The sequence below is a fragment of the Equus caballus genome, chromosome 21 (genome assembly GCF_041296265.1).
Source record: "Equus caballus isolate H_3958 breed thoroughbred chromosome 21, TB-T2T, whole genome shotgun sequence".
Taxonomy (NCBI): Eukaryota; Metazoa; Chordata; class Mammalia; order Perissodactyla; family Equidae; genus Equus; species Equus caballus.
In genome coordinates, this window is record NC_091704.1 from 45975040 (window position 1) to 45993127 (window position 18088).

At 36.6% G+C, this 18088-nt stretch overlaps 1 long non-coding RNA gene across 1 annotated transcript in view; it reads left to right on the forward strand.

The window, feature by feature from the left end:
• The window catches only part of LOC111769811 (uncharacterized), a 144973-nt gene that overhangs the window by 4382 nt on the left and 122503 nt on the right, over nucleotides 1-18088 (forward strand). The window contains exons 2-3 of the long non-coding RNA XR_002802619.2: nucleotides 10009-10070; nucleotides 10489-10626. This is a non-coding gene — a long non-coding RNA (uncharacterized lncRNA). The remainder of the gene's footprint in view (nucleotides 1-10008; nucleotides 10071-10488; nucleotides 10627-18088) is intronic.

Sequence of the window (18088 nt, forward strand, 5' to 3'; positions counted from 1 at the left end):
CTTCTGCCCTTGCTTCTTGGTCACTTCAGCATCTAGAAGAATGGCTGGTAAAGAGAGCTTCTCAATAAACATTTATTGAGGTATTCAGTAAATAAAAAGTACCCTTGAGGGACATACCCCAACAGTGTCCCAACTGCTGGTACTCTTTCTGGGGACACTGTTGTCCCACTAAGGGTGCAGTCTCCTCATGCTCTTTCTGAAGTTCTCACCACGCTGAAGGTGCTAGAAGGATACTTCACATAGAGTTGTGGAGAAGGCCCCAATTCCTAGCTCCGTGCCACACCTTGTCACCCAAAACATCAATGCCTTACTGAGCAGGTCCCCATATCTCATGAAGTCCCTTTTGGAACGTTTCCTTCAGCTTCTGCCCACAGTCCCTCTTCACTAGACTCAGACACAGTGTTGGGAATAACACTGGAAACAGAAACGATGTCTCCTCCAGTTTTGTGTCCTTATTTCACTTCTCTCCAAACATATTCACACAGTTGAAATTTGGTTATAGGAGAGAAAAGAAATTACATAATTGGGACTCAGCAAATATGTTTAGAAGGCATGAACAGTGGGTAAAGTCACCTCAATGCCTCAGTGGCATGTTTTGCCTGAGAAAGTGGGAGAAAAGCAGTACTATCTTATTTACCTTGGTTACCTCTTGGTGATAGTGGTAGTAAGTGCTATATTAGAGCTGTACTTTCCTCTCTGTATTCTTTTTTTAACCTCAACTAGATCATCTACCTTCTTCATTTTTTCCTTCTAGAATCAATGCCAGTCCTCCATCCCAGAATACCTCTCTCTCTCTCCGTCTCCACACATGTGTATGCACTCACACATTAGAAGGATCATTTCCATCCATAATGGACCAATAGGATGAGGTTTGACCTCTCACTTTCTCTCTCCCTTTTTTTCCAGGCAGTCTTTCTGAGAAGCTGACAATGTTAGTGAGCTGACTTCCCTCTGCTGTTTCCTGTCATTCTTTTTCAATGGATCTGTTTTGATGAAATTTTCATGTTCTAGGCCTATTTATTTATTTATTTTTGGTATTGGATTAATTCAATTTCTTGAATTGTATAATCAGTTTCACTTTTCTTATGATTTACACTATCCATTTGCTGAGGCCAGACTCATCCCTTGAAGCAGAAGGAGATTTTAGTTTATGCAAGACAAAAGGAATCAAGTTCATTTTAATATGCAATATCAAATACTAAAGGGAAAGAAGTGATGAAAGTTTCAGTTTTGGAAACACAATGATTGTTTCTGTTCCTAGCACTTTGGCATGTGAGAACTTTTCGAGGTCATAATTTGAATCATAAACATGATGCCTTTGGGGGCTGGCCAGCTCCAAGCATGCCCGAAGACTTGGGGATGCCTTTCACCTCTAGCAAAGCCTCTCCCAAGAGCCCTTTCTGGGTCATTGGGGTGTTTTGCTGTTGAAGATTGAAGAACAAAAGTGCGGACAGTATCCAGGAAAGAAAGTAATCTGGGATTCCTCAGAATGATTTTGAAAACTATCCCAAATCTTATTTTTATTCTTTCCCTGCATGAACTCAGTCCTTGGCTCATATCAAATGCTTTCCTGCCTCTCTGTCTTCTCTCATGTCATTCCCAACTTGGCACCAAGGCCATGGGTAAGATACTAAAATGGCGCTCCCGACCGCATCCCTGAAGCCACCTGTGACCTTCAAGGCCTGGATTGATCCCCTCCATTTCTTTGTTGCCTTCTCTAACTGTTCTAGCCCTTATTGAGTTTCCTTTCACTCTGATCACCTCCAGCATTCACAGTCTGTATCACACTAATTAGCTATTTGGTATGGGTCCAACTTATGGACTGGAAATCAGAACACTTATGTCTTAGCCCAAGTTCATTTACTAGGTAAATGTCTTAGGTCATATCACCTTTCTGACTTTTGTGAGTCTTATTTTTCTGATATAAAAAAACGGAAGAGTAGGTAGTTATCTCTAAGATGAGATTTAGTTTAATTCTATTACTTCTGCTGCTCATGTAGATTTTAACTGCACACAGAGCCACACCAGACAGTTCTATCTTTCTCGTGCCTACCTGAATGCTATATGCAAAGACGAACTCAATAAATGAATATTTAGTGACTGATTCAAACCCCCAGAAAGTAGAAATATTTTAATTTTTATTCTATTCTTCAATGAATAGGGGAATTAATATCAAACATTTATTGTTGTGTTTTAGACTCAGTCTACAATTAGCCCAAGGTTTCCTACATTTCCTGCATTCGGTAGGATTGTAAAATGAGAACTGGTGGTCAGCAGATGACCCTGAAACCTTATACAATTTTAAGTATCTCTTCCTGCATGACAAAGGTTCTCCGCTGGGGCAATTTGTCCCCCGGGACAAAATATATGTAACAATGACTAGACATTTTTGATTTTCACAATTGAGGAAGTGCTACTGGCGTTTAGTGGGTAGGGGCCAGGGATGCCATTAAATATTCTACAAAGTACAGGACAGCCTCTTATAACAAAGAATTATTTGGCACAGAATGTCAACAGTGCCTAAGTAGAGAAATCCTACAATACAGGAAGCCTATTGAGGATAGAGACTATATCTTTTTCATATTTGTTCCCTAGAGATCAATATTTGTTTCTCACATCCTCCAAAAACTGACTTAATTCTGTCAGTCTGGTTTTAATATTAGATGCATTTTATGGAACTAAATTGTTTCAAAATTGATCATCTATGGGGGCCTCGTATTTGGTAATTTTTTAATAATTCGAATATAAAATTAACCAATTAACAATCATGATTCTAACAGATAAAGTTTGGCATCAGACTCTTTAACACTGTAGTTCTCTATATATTGGGCCTAAATAATGTTTTTCACAAATAATAATATAATCCCTTTATAATGAATTCCCTGAAGTTGAAATTTCCCCCAAAGTCATTTAATTATGATAAATAAATTGTGTGACTATGAAGCACATTTTCACATCTGAAGGTAAAAGAGTGATGATATTCTGTAATTGAATTAGTGAGTGAAGAGAGAAGGAGAGACATATGTTACTTATATCTTTAGTGTTAATATTTTCATTTTCCCAACTTTAGCTTTGAATATAGTACTGTTTTTTTTTTAATGACTTGAAATTTTATGTAGATTCTGTTTCTATTTGCCAGTGATGGTGCAGACATTTAGAAAATGCTAGTTCCTAGACTGATTGATCCATTCAATCAAATGTTTATAGATTGCTCTCATGTACAAGGTCTTTATCTACAACGGTAGATAAAGATTGAAGAATGAGAAATATGTTCTCTAGCAGAGTACAGGCAATTAGGACAGATAACATATCTCTATATATCTATAATATAAAAAAGATATTAAAAAGTTTATGGGACAGATACAAATCAAGGTCTATTATAGTTTGGAAGAGGAAAGATTATTTCCAACTGGTGGGAGCGATTGGAAGAGATAAGTCAGAGAGGAAGTTTGGGATCAGGAAATATGAATAGTCTTTACAGAGAAATGAAGTGCGTCCTTTACCCTGTAGTCTTTGCTCTCCCTGGTCATTAACAAAACCACCACTTATTGTGTGTGCAACTTCTTAGAGCCTTTGATTTTCTAAGTGAACCTCAAGAGAAGGAGAGATTATGCAGCACATCTCAAATTTATTAGTACAGGTGTCACTTTATTTATTTGTCAGGATTGGAGTTCCAGGGCATACATGCCAGAAAATGCTATTCTACTCTAAAGGAGCTGAATGAATATGGAGGAGACAGGCTTTTGGATAGTTTTGACATCACATTTGGGGAAGGAGAAGAGAAGTAGCAATTCTTACATGACAGGAAGTGTGCTGCATCTTGTACATAACCAATTTCATGGGCCACCACAAAGCTCCAGTCCAAGGAACGTGTTGATCTGGACATCAGGGTTGAGCAGAGAAATGCCTCGAGACTTTCGGATGCCATGTAGGATTACATGAGTGTTTCATGTCTGTTTTCTCCATAATAAATCAAGAATGTGGGTAAGCTCCATATTAACATTCAGACTGGCTATATCACTTAGCCTGTTCCTTACCTGCCATTATGTAGGATCAGTATATGAAGAGCATGTTCTAGGCCCTCTTTTTATTTTTTTTTTACCATTTCCAGATAAGAAATTTAATCTTTGGGATTATTTTTTTCTTTCTAAAATGAAACAACCCTGGCAGTTTTGAAAGAGGTACAGAACATTTCTTTAATTGGAAATCATTGTTTCCTGTATTTGGCAATGGGGCCCACTTGGAGCTGAGGGGTCCCTAGGTCAAAATGTGGAATTCATTCCAACAACATCAAAGTCTCCTCCGTCCACTCCAGAAGGCAGAGAGCAGACACATCAGCTTGATCCAGCACATACTTTTCTTGCAACCGATGGGTTATTTATTGTTTTTGCACACACTGACAAGCAGTGAGACAAGGCAGTGACTGAGGAGGCATCTTGCCAAATGACTGCCTCCCCCAAGCATCTGCAAGAGAACATTATAAAACCATAGAATATTAGAGTTGAAGGGAACTTAGTGACCCAAATGAAAGAAACCCGCTCTCAGACAAGAAAGGGAGAAACTGAGGCCCAGAAAGTTCAAGTGACCTGCCTTAACCAATCAGACCGTAAAAGGAGATTTTGGACTCAACATGTCACTCCTAAGTCAGTATTCATTTTTCTACATCATAAATTAGGATTCATGATTTGGATTTTATTATATTATACAGTTTCTATCCACACTTGGTTTTTTTCACTTTTAGTTTTTTTGAATGTATATTGCGATTCCGGCTATCCTTTTCTTAGACACAAGTATTTGGAGATTTCTAACCAGAAACACTAGATGGTTCTGGCAAAGTTGAGTTTGGATGTACTGGAACACAAAGAGATCTGCAACAGGGATTCAGTTTTGTTGAAAACCCATTGAGGTTGAAAAATGAAAGACAAAACTTCCAGGTAGAAATGTGTTCGTGGTTTTAGTGTATCCAAAAAATTGAGAAAGAGTTGGAGAATTTGAACCAAACTGCTCGTTGCTTAACTTGCTCAACTCTGCTCAGCACTACAGGAAAATTGCGTAGAAAACACTGGAAATAGGTTTAGTTTGTAAATATACCAACTGGTGAGATGGAAAGCATCCTAATGACCAGCAGGAAACATTTCTGTCCTCGAATTGCCGCAAATGTAAGACCACAACAAGGGTGGAGGCATTGTGCAGACAACGCTTTGAATCAAAGAATTCCAGTGTTTTCAGAAAGTCCTCCCAGCTTAAGCCAAGGCAATGACCAGTCTGCCAAAACAATATTGAGCCCATGCTTTTATTCTCAATATATTGTCCACTAGGCAATTAGCAAATATTGCTAAGCACCGACTGTGTGCCAGACACTGGGGATACAATGTCTTTTAGAGGTATTCTTTCTCCTGAGCAAGTCATCTTCTATCACGGAATTTCTGGGGGACCTCTGAAAATGGTACTTAGCCTTCAGTTCAAGGACACTGCAGCAGATGTCCAGGTGTATCTTTGACTTGTCGTGAGAGGGAACTTGAACTCAGTCCACAACTGAAGTTCAAATATGGATATTCTTGTCTGATGCCCTGGACTCAGGGATGGGATGGCAGTCAGAGATCATGAAACCCCTGAGAGAAAATCCACATGAGTGAAGACAGTAAGCCCAGTGGTGTAGGTAGAACAGGCCATGGTCTGGATGTTGGAGAGAGCAGTAGTTCCAGCGTTGGTGTGAAACTGTACTTGACACAACCATTTCTCCCTCACCTCCAATGGGGGCTTATTTCATTCTACCATGTATTATGGTATTTACATGTGTCTTTCTCTGTCTAGACACTAAGCCTCGTAAAGACAAGATATGTATTTTTTAAGATACTAAATTTTGTTTTTTTCTCTTGCTTCAAAAGAAATGCATGCTTATTATCAGACACTTGGAAAATAAAGATAAACAAAATGAAGAAAGAAGCAGTTAATATGGTGGTACATAACCTTATAATATATAGAGATCTAAATATATGTATATACACATACATATTCACGTTTATACATACATGTAACAATCACATAAAAGGATAATAAAATGGACTATAGATATACTGCTTTGTTATCTACATAAAAGTAATCATACATCTTTCTGTGTCATTAAATATTCATCAACACTATAATTTTTTTCTTTTTTCTGCTGAGGAAGATTGGCCCTGAGCTAACATCTACACCCATCTTCTTCTATTTTTTATGTGGGATGCCACCACAGCTTGGCTTGATGGGTGGTATTTAGGTCTTTGCCTGGGATCTGAAGGTGTGAACCCTGGGTCACCAAAGCTGAGCACACAAACTTAACCACTACACTACCAGGCCAGCCTCTACACCATCATTTTTTAATAGCTTCATAGCAATCCTTCTTATAGGTATACCATAATTTATTTAACTAAATTTCTTACAATTAGACATTATTTCCAAGTTTTCTATTATTTTTTAACGTGCAATAGATACCATTGTGGCTAATTTTTTCCACATATTAAAGATCTCTCCATTAGAACAGAGTTTTAGAATAGAATTCATGGGACAAAATGCAAAATTTTACGAAATCTGACAAATGTATACAGTTGTGTAACAGCCATCATAATCATGATATAGAACACTTCTGTCACTTCAAAAATGTCCCTTGCGTCCATTTGCAGTCCATCCTCCCTTGTCATTCCTTGGCTCCTGTTAACCACTGAGCTTGCCTTCTTTGACTACAGTTCTGCCTATTCTAGAATTTCATATAAATGAAATACACTATGTAATTTTTTATTTTTCAGTCTTGACTTCTTTTACTTAGCATAATGTTTTAGGATCCATCCATGCTGTGTGTTTGTCAGTAGTCTGTTTCTTTTTGTTGCTGAGTAGTGTTCTAGTGGATATCACACTGTGTTTATTCCATTTACCATCTGATGACTATTTGTTTTTCCCCTATTTTTTGTTATTATGAGTAAAGCTGCTGTGAACACATGAGCCCAAGTCTTTGTGTAGGCATGTATTTTCATTTTTCTTCAGTACATTTTTAAAACCTGAATTGCTGAGTCATATGGTAAATATATGCTTAACTTTATAAGAAATCCAAATTTATGAACATTTCAATTGCCCAACATTCTTGCCAACCCTTGGGTATTCTCAGTCTTTTTGATTTTAGAAATTCTAGAATATGAGTAGTAATGTTCAATTATAGTTTTAATTTCCATTTCCCTGGTGACTAGTGATTTTGAGAATCTTTTGCCACCTGTATGTCTCCTTTGGTGAAGTATCTGTTCAAAATCTTTGCTCTTTTTGTTGTTTCTGTTGTTTTGGCCTTAATGAGTTGTAAGAGTTTTTAAAATATATATTTTGGATAAAAGTTCTTTATTGGACATAAGTTTTGTAAATATTTTCTCATATAAGGGTTTGTGGGGCTTTCCTATTTATTTTCTTCACAGTGTCTTTGGAAGAGCAAAAGTTTTAAATTTTGATGAAATCAAATTTTTCAATTTTAAAATACTTCATGCTTTTTGTATCCAATTTAAGAAAACTGTCTAACCAGAGGTCACTAGATTTTCTCCCATGATTTCTTCTGGAAATTTTATAGTTTTAGCTCTTACTAAAACTATATTTGGTTCTGTTCCATTTGAAGTTATTTTTTATATATTGGAGAATGTAAGAGTCAACATGATTCCTTTTTTTTTACGTATGGATATTCAGTTATTTCAGCACTATTCTTTGAAAAGATTTCCTTTCCCCCACTGAATTGCCTTGGCACATTTGTTGAAAATTAATTGGCTATTTATATGAGAGTCTGTCTATGAATTTTAATTTTGTTCCTTTGATCTATATGTTTAATGTATGACAATACCATTCTGTCTTTTTAACTTTGTTTTTTTTTTAAAAAAACTTATTTTGGCTATTTTAGCTCCCTTGTAATTCTTTCTTTCTTGTTTTTTTTTTGAGGAAGATCAGCCCTGAGCTAACATCTGTCGCCAATCCTCCTCTTTTTGCTGAGGAAGACTGGCCCTGAGCTAACATCCATGCCCATCTTCCTCTACTTTAGCATGGCTTGCCAAGCAAGGCTATGTCTGCACCCGGGATCTGATCCAGGGAACCCCAGGCTGCCAACACAGAATGTGCGCACTTAACCGCTGCGCCACTGGCCAGCCCCAAGTTTGTTTGTGTTTCTATACACATTTGAGGATCAGCTTGTCAATTTCTAAAAGGTGCCTGCTGGGATTTTTAATTGGGATTTCATTGAATCTATAAATTAATTTGGAGAGAACTGACATCTTAACAATATTGAATATTTTAATCCATAAGCATCACTTTATGTCTTTTAAATTTTTTCAGCAATGTTTTATAGTTTTCTGTGTACAGGTCATGTATATATTTTGTTAAGTTTATATCTAAGAATTTTATAGTTTTTGTGCTATAGTAAATGATAATTTTAAAAATTTCCATTTACAGTGGTTGCTGGTAGATACAAATACAATTGATTTTTAAAATATTGAATTGTATACTGTGAACTTACTAAACTCCCATATTACTTCTAGTTCCTTTTAGGTAGATTCCTTAAGATTTCCTGTAATCATGTGACTTTCAAATAAAGACAGTTTTATGTTTCCTTTCTGATCTGTATGCCTTTTATTTCTTTTTCTTCCTGGTGAAGAATAGGGCAGGTACTCAAGCCTGTCTGGAATGGCTTGAGTGAAAGAAGAGACAGGTGGCTTTGGTTTTTATTGGGGCTAGGGTTGGGGCCAGGATAAATGTTACTTCTGGCTAACGTTTGCATGTTTTGAATATTCTGCCGGTGCCAAGGGAGACAGTGTGTGGATCTTCTTCTGGCTTACTCAGATGTGGAGCAAAAAGGGGAAGTGGAAGGAGTAAGGCTTGAAAGCTGTCAGAGGTTAAACATCAAAACTGGAGTCAGACTCTTTATTATAATTTGATTTGCTAAAATGATTTCAAGGAAATTGGACCATTAGCAATGGGAATTTCAAAGTTGGTGGTCTAGGAACAGGATCACTACATTGGTTTGTGATTTTAATTTTATCTAGATGGCCTATAGGACCTTTAAGGAATTTAATGACGTAGACAACAAGAAAATAATGTTGCCAGCAGTATGCTATCAGATGTAAGTTCTACCCTATCACCTAAAGACCCTTCCCCTGCTTAGTCCTCTTTAATCTGGCTTTATTTTAAGAGGTGGATATAATGTCAGACAAGTGTTCTTTAGGCCATCAATTATTATCTTCTTATCAGGCCAACCCCATCACTAATTTCTTGGTTGGGAAATCTAATAATTTTTTGTTTATATTTTCATGCAGACTAGAAAGATTATTATTAGAGTTGATTTTACCCATCACTGAATGAGTCTTCAATAACTTGATTTTCTATTGTCTTTAATAATAACATGACTCCCTTACCCTCCCCCTTCTCCCTTAGATTCAGAGAGCTCGGCACTTAGGGCAACTTCAGTCATTCCCACATTTGAAACCAACTCATCACTTGCATTCTTGAACTTCCTCCAACCAAATTACTAAAAGAATGTATTCCTGAGGCAATTAATCTGGTAATTACACTGATTTTTGCCTTTTTCTAGTGACAGGTGTTAGCACCATGGCAATTATGACTTACTGGGAAAAGAAAATCCTAAATCAAATTCTGCCCAGAACCTACATACCCAGGCTGTCTGGGGTTTGCCATATTTATTAATGCTAGAGGAAAGAGGCCCTGTTTTCTGAGTCACCACTCATTTAAAGACATTCCCTATACACACTGTCTGTCCTGCGTAGGGAATGCTGCATTTATTTGGATTAATGCATTTATTTGGAATCTTCCCAGTTGCTAAGGGCAACAAAGACCATGTGTCCTCCCTAGCTGAGTTAGCCTTGCAGAGCAGCACAGCTGGACTTGCATTCAAGGGTGGTATTTCTTTCATTTGTAGGGAGGTTAGCAATTCCCTGACCAGAGAGCAAATAACACTAAAACTGTGAATACCTCAAATTTCTCTGCCTTCCACAGACAAGATGTTTTGAAACAATGTGCCTTCAAGAACTTAGAATCTCACTGGGGAGACAAGATGGGTAAGTGACTAACTACAAAAGAAATTTTCAGTGTTATTAAGAGTTCTTAGAGGAAAAGAAAAAATACAGAATATAAAATGATTAAATAATAAATTATAAGAAGATAATATTTCACTACTATGTACCAGCTATTATGCTAGTATTATCATACACTGAAAAATAATTATTTCTATAATAATAATACTGATAATATCTAACATTTCTTGAACACCTACTATATTCCAGGTTGTGCTAAGAACTTTAATAGACTACGTCATCATTGTTAAAGGTGCTATTACTATCTCGACTTTTACATGAGGAAATTAAGGTTCAGACGGATTAAACAATTTGCCCAAGATTCCATTGGGATAGGTGGCATAGCTGGGAGTCTGACTGTTGAAGTTATGCACTCCCCCTCTTCTACGTGATTATTTTACAGACAGATGACTACGGAAGTTTGAATTGGAACGACAATTTGAGAAAGCTTCAAAGAAGAGGCCATATGAGATGGCCTTGAATCACAAGTTGGAATTTGAATAATGGAAACTGTAAGGAAAGAAGGGACCTGGCACTGCAGGTAGGAGATGTAATGGACAAAGGCTCTATGAGCACTGTTTCTTTTATCTGTGGGCTCATTCTCCCAATGCCACCTGACTGTTTGCACATCTTGTACAGTTGTATGAACTATTATATAGTGTTCTCACACAACTGTTTTATGAAGGTCACCTCATGATGACTAGTGTCAACCTAAACAAATAAAAAAGCCAGTTATTTTACCAGCAAAATGGGTTTATTCAAGAATAGCAGAGGCATTTCAATTCAGGCTAAGCAAGCTATAGCAAAAGCCATAGGTAAGTCCTGTAAGCAAAGTAGAGGAATGTTATTTTATAGAGAAAAAGGAGAAAATTGGGAGATGCTGTTTTGAACAAAAGTCCATTGATGGAAAATGAGAGTTCAGGGTTTCTCATTGGCTGAGCTGCTGGAGTAGTCGATTTCTTGTTGGGGATGCAACATGCATCTCTTCCTGTTGGAGTCTGTAATTCTTGATTCTTCTTGTAATTGATGTTGAGTGGCAGTGCATGAGAGCTTTCCCTTCTGGCCACATGACTCCATTTTAAATGAGGTTTGTTTTATTCAGTTTCATATTTCTCCCTTTTGATCAAGAGCTTTCTCCAAAAGCATCACTGATCAAGAGTTAGGTTTTCTGAATTCAGGGGCCTTTGTCCCTTGTTGCCAGGAAAGATCTTTTCTGGATGTGATATCCCCTGTCAGAGGGAAATTGCACAGATTGGAAACATTCAAGTAACAAGGGAGGGGTAGGAGGGAGAATTCTCAGGCATTTTCCCATATAAAGTTTATATTTTAGAATAGTGAATACAGCAAGAGTACATTCAAGGTGAAAGAATTCACTGAGGGCATTTGGAAGACACAGTGCAGGAATAAACAAGAAGCAATAGCTGACGAACTTTGCAAAAATAACAAAACTTCAAAGATGTATTAAAACAGTGTTGTTATCTCAAAAGAATTGTTTGGAACCAAAGGTTTTATCCAATAATGCAGCCTGTAAGTTTGCAAATTCAGAGACCATGAATTTGGATAAGAATCCAGAGTCAATTAATAGTCCAGATGAAAGAAAGAGTTCTGTGAATTCTGAACTTTCCAAATCTTCAGAAAAAGCAAGTGAAAAGATTAATTTGTCATGAAGGATAATGATGAGGCTGTTTATAAAAGGCCATAATCAAAAGAGGTTTTCCTCTTTTGCAAAGTTTTGCGAAATGTGGACAAGGGCATTGTCTTTCCACAAAGCAGAAAGAGAGAATAAATAACAGTGAGAAAAGGGTATATAGGACTGGTCCAGTCATCTTAGGAAAGCTGCCTGAGATGTCAGCTGCTTCTCTTCCTGGTCAATTTGATTTGGAGAGCTCCAGCATTTGTACAGGACCAGATGTCAGGTGGAGACTTCTTTAGCTGTGAGATGTGTACCCAAGGTTCGAGTCCCTGAAGTTTGGCTGCCATCTGGGTATTAAGGAGTGGTATAATCCCTTCCAAGGAGACTTCAAGGGCAGTAAGAAAATTGGAAACATTAGTTTGGAGAGTTGTAGCCAGACATTTCAGGAAACTAGAAAAATTTAGGATCCAGTCTAACTTACAGGTATATACCAAAACCTTAAAGACAATTAGTAGGACTAGAATTTAATATCTACAAAGGCACAAATATAATTTCTCTCTCTATGATTACTCTCATTTTTATCAAAGATAAGCATAGTAAATACCTGAGTCTATGTATACCTCTCTTGAAAATGACATTCCAGTCAAAGCCTTGGTAATATAGCCAATGTTTCCACTTGTCTCTGGTTATAAGGAGAACAGATTCTAATAGAATTTATGCAAATACATATACTGTCATGAAAAGAATACTGGAGTTTCCAAATTCTGGAGGGATCAGAGATGGAGAAAAAGATAAATGTTTTAACCTGTGTTGTAAAGATACACTTTCTCAAAGGAGAGGAGAAAAGGGGGTCCTTTAAATCCAGTTCAGTGTGGTCAACTTAAAGTTATCAAGGACCTGCATTCTAGAGTATTTGTCAGGATCTGTTCCATGAATTTCTCTGAAGATAAATATATTTGCAAAGCACCAGAGTAAAACGCTAACTGTCTTTAAATGACAAAAGACTTAAAAATAGCAATGGTTAGAGATGTGATGAAGGTTCATTATAATGTGATTGCCAAGTAAATTTGGTCATTTTTGTGACACACATTATATTGTGACATAAAATTATCACTAATAACATTATACTAGGATATATCAGACTTTTAAGAATTTTCATACAATCTCTAGAACATTTATTTTAATAACATTCACCTATATAATATAACCTAAGAAAGTTTATCATCGTTTATTTGACAGTGCTTCTTACATAATTTGACACATCAAATAAGCCTAATTAGTTTAACATCTCCATTTTTCATAAGAGAACAAATTCTTTGAGAAAGCCCGGGGGCCCTCTGGAAATTCCCAAAGTTACTTTCAGGTCAAAAATAATTTATTTAGAATTTGATTTGGGGGAAGTTTGTCAAAAATACACAAGTTTTGGACTTTTGACCAAATTGGATCCCAGAAAATTATAAAACAATACTTACTTATGCATTTAACCAAAGTGACAAAAAATTTCAAAGACAAATATAAAAGATTAGATAGCTGCAAAAATCTTAGCTCTTTTTAGTAGAAAACTCTTAGCTTTTAACACAAAGCACAGGAAATAATTTTGATAAAACACAAAAAAGTAAGAAAAAACCTTTCACAGTCTCTTATCAGGAACAGATCAATAGCCCAAGCAAATTTTGTCCTTTTTAGCAGATGAAAAAAAATTAAGTTCCTGTTTTACATAAGTACACTATTGCTATTAAAGCGTACTTTAACACACTTGTAGCAATTTTATTTAATCTTATCCAGCTTGATTGCATATAAAATTGCTAACTAAAGATTCTTATTTCACAGACTGTCTACAATTTTCTTTTTACATTCAATTTTTGTCCTATCCTTTCATTTTTTTATTCTAGCAACTATTTTCTTTTAGGACAAAATTATTTTCTTTTTCATGAACAAAAATATATCTCCATACCTCACACCTTTTTCTAACCCCAAAACACACATTCTACTTTCTTTGCATATGGGGATGTTTCCCTTACCCTTCCTATTAGCTTTAATTACATATGTTAATTAGAATTCTTAAGCCTTAGAATCCTTGATTCCTAGTGAAAACTAAGAAGTAAGCAATGTGGATTAGCAAATTTATAAATATATTTCATAATTTCTAGAAGCAGATACCCTTTTAAATAGTATAATCTTTCAACGTGGCACAAGACATGGTTACTAACAGACCCAAATTTATCTTTGGTTTCTCTACAATAGGAAGCCGAAAGTAGATAGGTGTATGTTCAGTAATTAATGTTTTAGTATTTTATCTTGTTTGGAGAATGATCCAGATATTCAATGAAATTCTATCTTTTAATTTAACTTAGCAAAAACTCTAAAGCTTTGAGTTATCTGAAAAGATTTGGGGATGCAATTTTTTTTCAGCACAAATACCATAAAACATAATTATTGCATCTTAAGACTTATCCCATTTTTATCTATCTAAATAATTTCTTCCCAAAAATTATGTTTAGACTATTCAGAAAAACTTCATGGGACATAAGACAAAGTCAGCCATCATCTCAAGTAAATTTTTTGCTGACAAATTTTGCAACAAAGATAGCATGAACTTATTTTACTAATAAACCCGAGTAGAATAAAAATATTATATTTAATGCTGATAACTCTAAAGACATGCCTGCTTCACTTAGCCCAACAAACTTAAACTAGCTTTAATTTTGCACATTTTCCCAGATCATGTGAACCTGAAAAACATTTGGGTTAGTTTCTATTATATTCCTGAGAATATTTTTTAGGACTGCTTAATTTATATAAGCATATGATTTTCCTTAACCCAATAAATAGAGCTCTTTTACAAATTAACTTTGGTAACATTATCCAGAAGTAGAAAAATATCACATATCTGTTACATACATATATGAACATACATAACATACAGATAGACACAGAGATCTTACAGCTTTATTAAAAAATTTTAGCCATATATCAGGTACAAAACTCATAAGAACTCTCTAGCAGATGGACTAAATTAAGATTACCTGGTCAGATAGCCAAAGTTTTTATTAATCGTATTTTACCAAAGGTTTTTTTGTGTGTTTGGTTGTTTTTTTGCACGATATAAGGATTCTTTTAGAGCTGTTTTTGAAGTCATTTTGTCTTTTGTAAACTTCTGAATCTTAATTACTTTTGGTTAAGTTCATCTATTTAGTTAGAAATGCACATGAAGATGGACCACAATTTTTGAACATAAAACCAGCTGGGGTCTCTGAAAGAAGGGTGCCCTCAAAGCATTTAGATGAATAGGATCCCATTTATCAGAGGTTTTTCTCTAGAGCAAAAGAAAACTTCCTAAACAGTGTGCAAGCCAAATACCAGCACATTTGCAATAGGAACAGCCCATATCCAAAGGAGTTGGGCCAAATGTTAGCACAGTTCCAATAGGAACAGCCTGGTTCCAAAACAGTCAGACCAAAGGCTAAATGAGTGTTCATAAAAAGGACAAAGACCGTAAAACAGAAATGATGAGGCCTTTATAAAAATAAAAAACAGATCCCAAATAAAGCCTGGAGAGCTCAAAACTCAAAGAAAGCTTGAATCCAGCAGAAAACTTACCCTCAAACTCCAGGGTCAATGAGAAAGCAGTGAGGGCAATGGGCTCAGTGAGTACTAGCACCTATTTGCTCTCCAGCCTCAGAGTTGTTGGGATGGGAGGGTCTTCTCTGGATCTCACTTCTAACACCAAGTAATGTTGACCTAAACAAATAAAACAGCCAGTTTTGTTTTTGTTTTTTTACCAGCAAAATGGGTTTATTAGGGAATAGAGGATGAATTGCAATTCAGGAAAAGCAAGCTATAGCAAAAGCCATAGGCAAGTCCAGTAAGCAAAGGAGAGGAAGATTATTTTATAGAGAAAAAGGAGGAAGCTGGGTGGGCTTATTTGAACAAAAGTCCATTGGTGGAAAATGAGAGTTCAAGGTAATGATGGTTTCTCAGTGGCTGAGTTGCCAGAGTAGTTGATTTCTTATTGGGGTGCAATGTACGTCTCTTCATGTTGGGGTCTATAATTGACAATTCTGCCTGTAATTGATGTCGAATGGTAGTATGTGAGACCTTCTCCTGCTGGCCTTCCAACTCCATTTTAAGTGAGTTTTCCTTGATTCGGTTTCACACTGGGTAATGTGGTCCACTATAAAGGGGTTGCATCTCTGAGTACATCTTTTGTGAAAGGGATCACTCTTCTGACATGACATTGATTATCCTAATTTTTGGTGGCAGTTCTTACACGGGGAGAGAATACCTGCTTCTTTTAAGTCTGCCTCTTTGTGACTCTGGACTTGAGATGGGTTTGAGTGACTTACTGAGTGGTGAGGAAAGATTCTGACTTCTAAATGGAGCTAGAGGGGGGACACGAAGAGGCACCCCCATAGAAGATGTTTTATTTGAGTGATTAAACTTATTCTTAACTATGCTATGCCATTTGAGCAAAAGAATAGTAATGCTCCCTGAGGTCAGGGTAGTAGGGGCAGCAGTAATTCATTCTCTCTCTCTTCCTCCCTTCTCTCTCTCTCTCTTTCGTTCTCACTTTTACTTTCTTGCTTTCCATATACTGCTAAATGCTTTTGGAGTACAGGCTATGTGCCAGACACATTGTTAAGAACTTCATGCATATTGTCTCAACTAATGCTTATGGCAATCCTTGAAATAAGTATCATTATACCTCCACTTTATAACTAAGGGTTACAGAACCGGCAAGTGGTAGTTTTACTTAACTATTGCCATAATAATGCTGCATAATAAAAACCCACAAACTTCAATGACAAACAACAGTAAACATTTGTTTGATATATGAGTCTGTGGGGTTCAGCTAATCTAATCTGGACCTGGCTTAGTTTATCCAGTCTCATTCTTGCAGCCAGCTCTGGGATGGCTACATGGCTCTGCTGATCTTGGCTAGGCTTGCTCACATGTCTGGGGGTTGGCTGATTGCTGGCCAAATGAGGATGTTCTCAGCTGGGATGACAGACTTTTCTTTGCTCCCCTTCTTGCTCATCTTCCAGCATGCTAGTTAGGCATGTCCATCTCATGGCATGGGAGAGGGCAAGAGCAACAAGCAGAAACACGTAAGTGGTCTTCAAACCTCTGCTTGCATCATGTCTGCTAACATTCTATTGGGGAAAGCAAGTCATATGGCCAGAGTTATAGAGCCTTGAAAGTTGAAAAATCAGGGCCATTAACACAATCAGCTTGCCGTAGTAGCAGAGCTCATGCCCTCTCATTAACTAGTGAGATAATTATCCAGTAACTATCCAATTATTCTTTACTTATCTTCCTTAAATAGAAGAGGAATCCTGGACCACAAGATTTGGGGCAGATAGATCTAGCCACCTCTTCTCCTGAAGATTCTCCCTACACTGACAATTTCAGAGAAGGAGTTTGCTTTGTTACAATGTGTGTCTTCATATCCTGGGATTATGATGACTCATCAGATTCCAACTTGAAGAATTTTCCTCAGTATAGTGGTTATCAAGATTCCAGAGGATGAAGACCCCTTTTCAGGGTCTTCAGGCACTTACAGAGCCTTACATGATATTAACTGTTATCAGATTGAGGAAAAATATAGGAGCAAAGAGTTATTCTAAATTCAGTCTATGTGTTTAGACTTATATTTTATTAATCTCGACAATATCTATATATATTTTGAAAATAGTAGTACTTGTATATGTGAGATGTTATTTATATATTTTACAGATAGTACAGTTTGTGCATATTCTCAGTCTTTGCACTAACTCTGAAGCTTCCTCCCAATTAAAGACACAAACACATGCCTATCTCTTTCCTTGCCTTAGTGATAGAGTTTTCTGATTGCATATTTTACAAAATACCTCATAGTATATGTGGGGTTGAAGTTGCAATAGGAAGGCCATCGGAGCTATGGCAGTATTTTACGAGGCACAGATGGCAGTAGCAACCTCCTCGCTTTTTATAAAGGCTCTTCAGTGCATGTAGGAGGAATATCAACCTTTCTGTCAAGGATTTGAAAACTTCCCAAATTAAGCCTAAATTTCCCTTTCTAGATTTTTCTGCCACAATTTCCTTTACCAAATGCTTTTCTTGGCCAAAACACATTTTCCTCATTTCTGCCTTTTCTTTGTATGAGATGCCCTCTTGGTGTTGGACACCCACCTGTCCCTCAAGGCCAGGCGCAATCCTTCCCTGAAGCCCCCCTGACTTGGTCCTATCTTTTGCAGTCTTTTACTTCTGTCTTTTCCTTCTTGGTTCCATTCACCTATTACTTAACTGTCTTCTTATATTTGACTTACTTCAATTTACTTTGATTTAATTCAGTTCACACTTATTAAGCACTTTCAGAGTACCACACGTA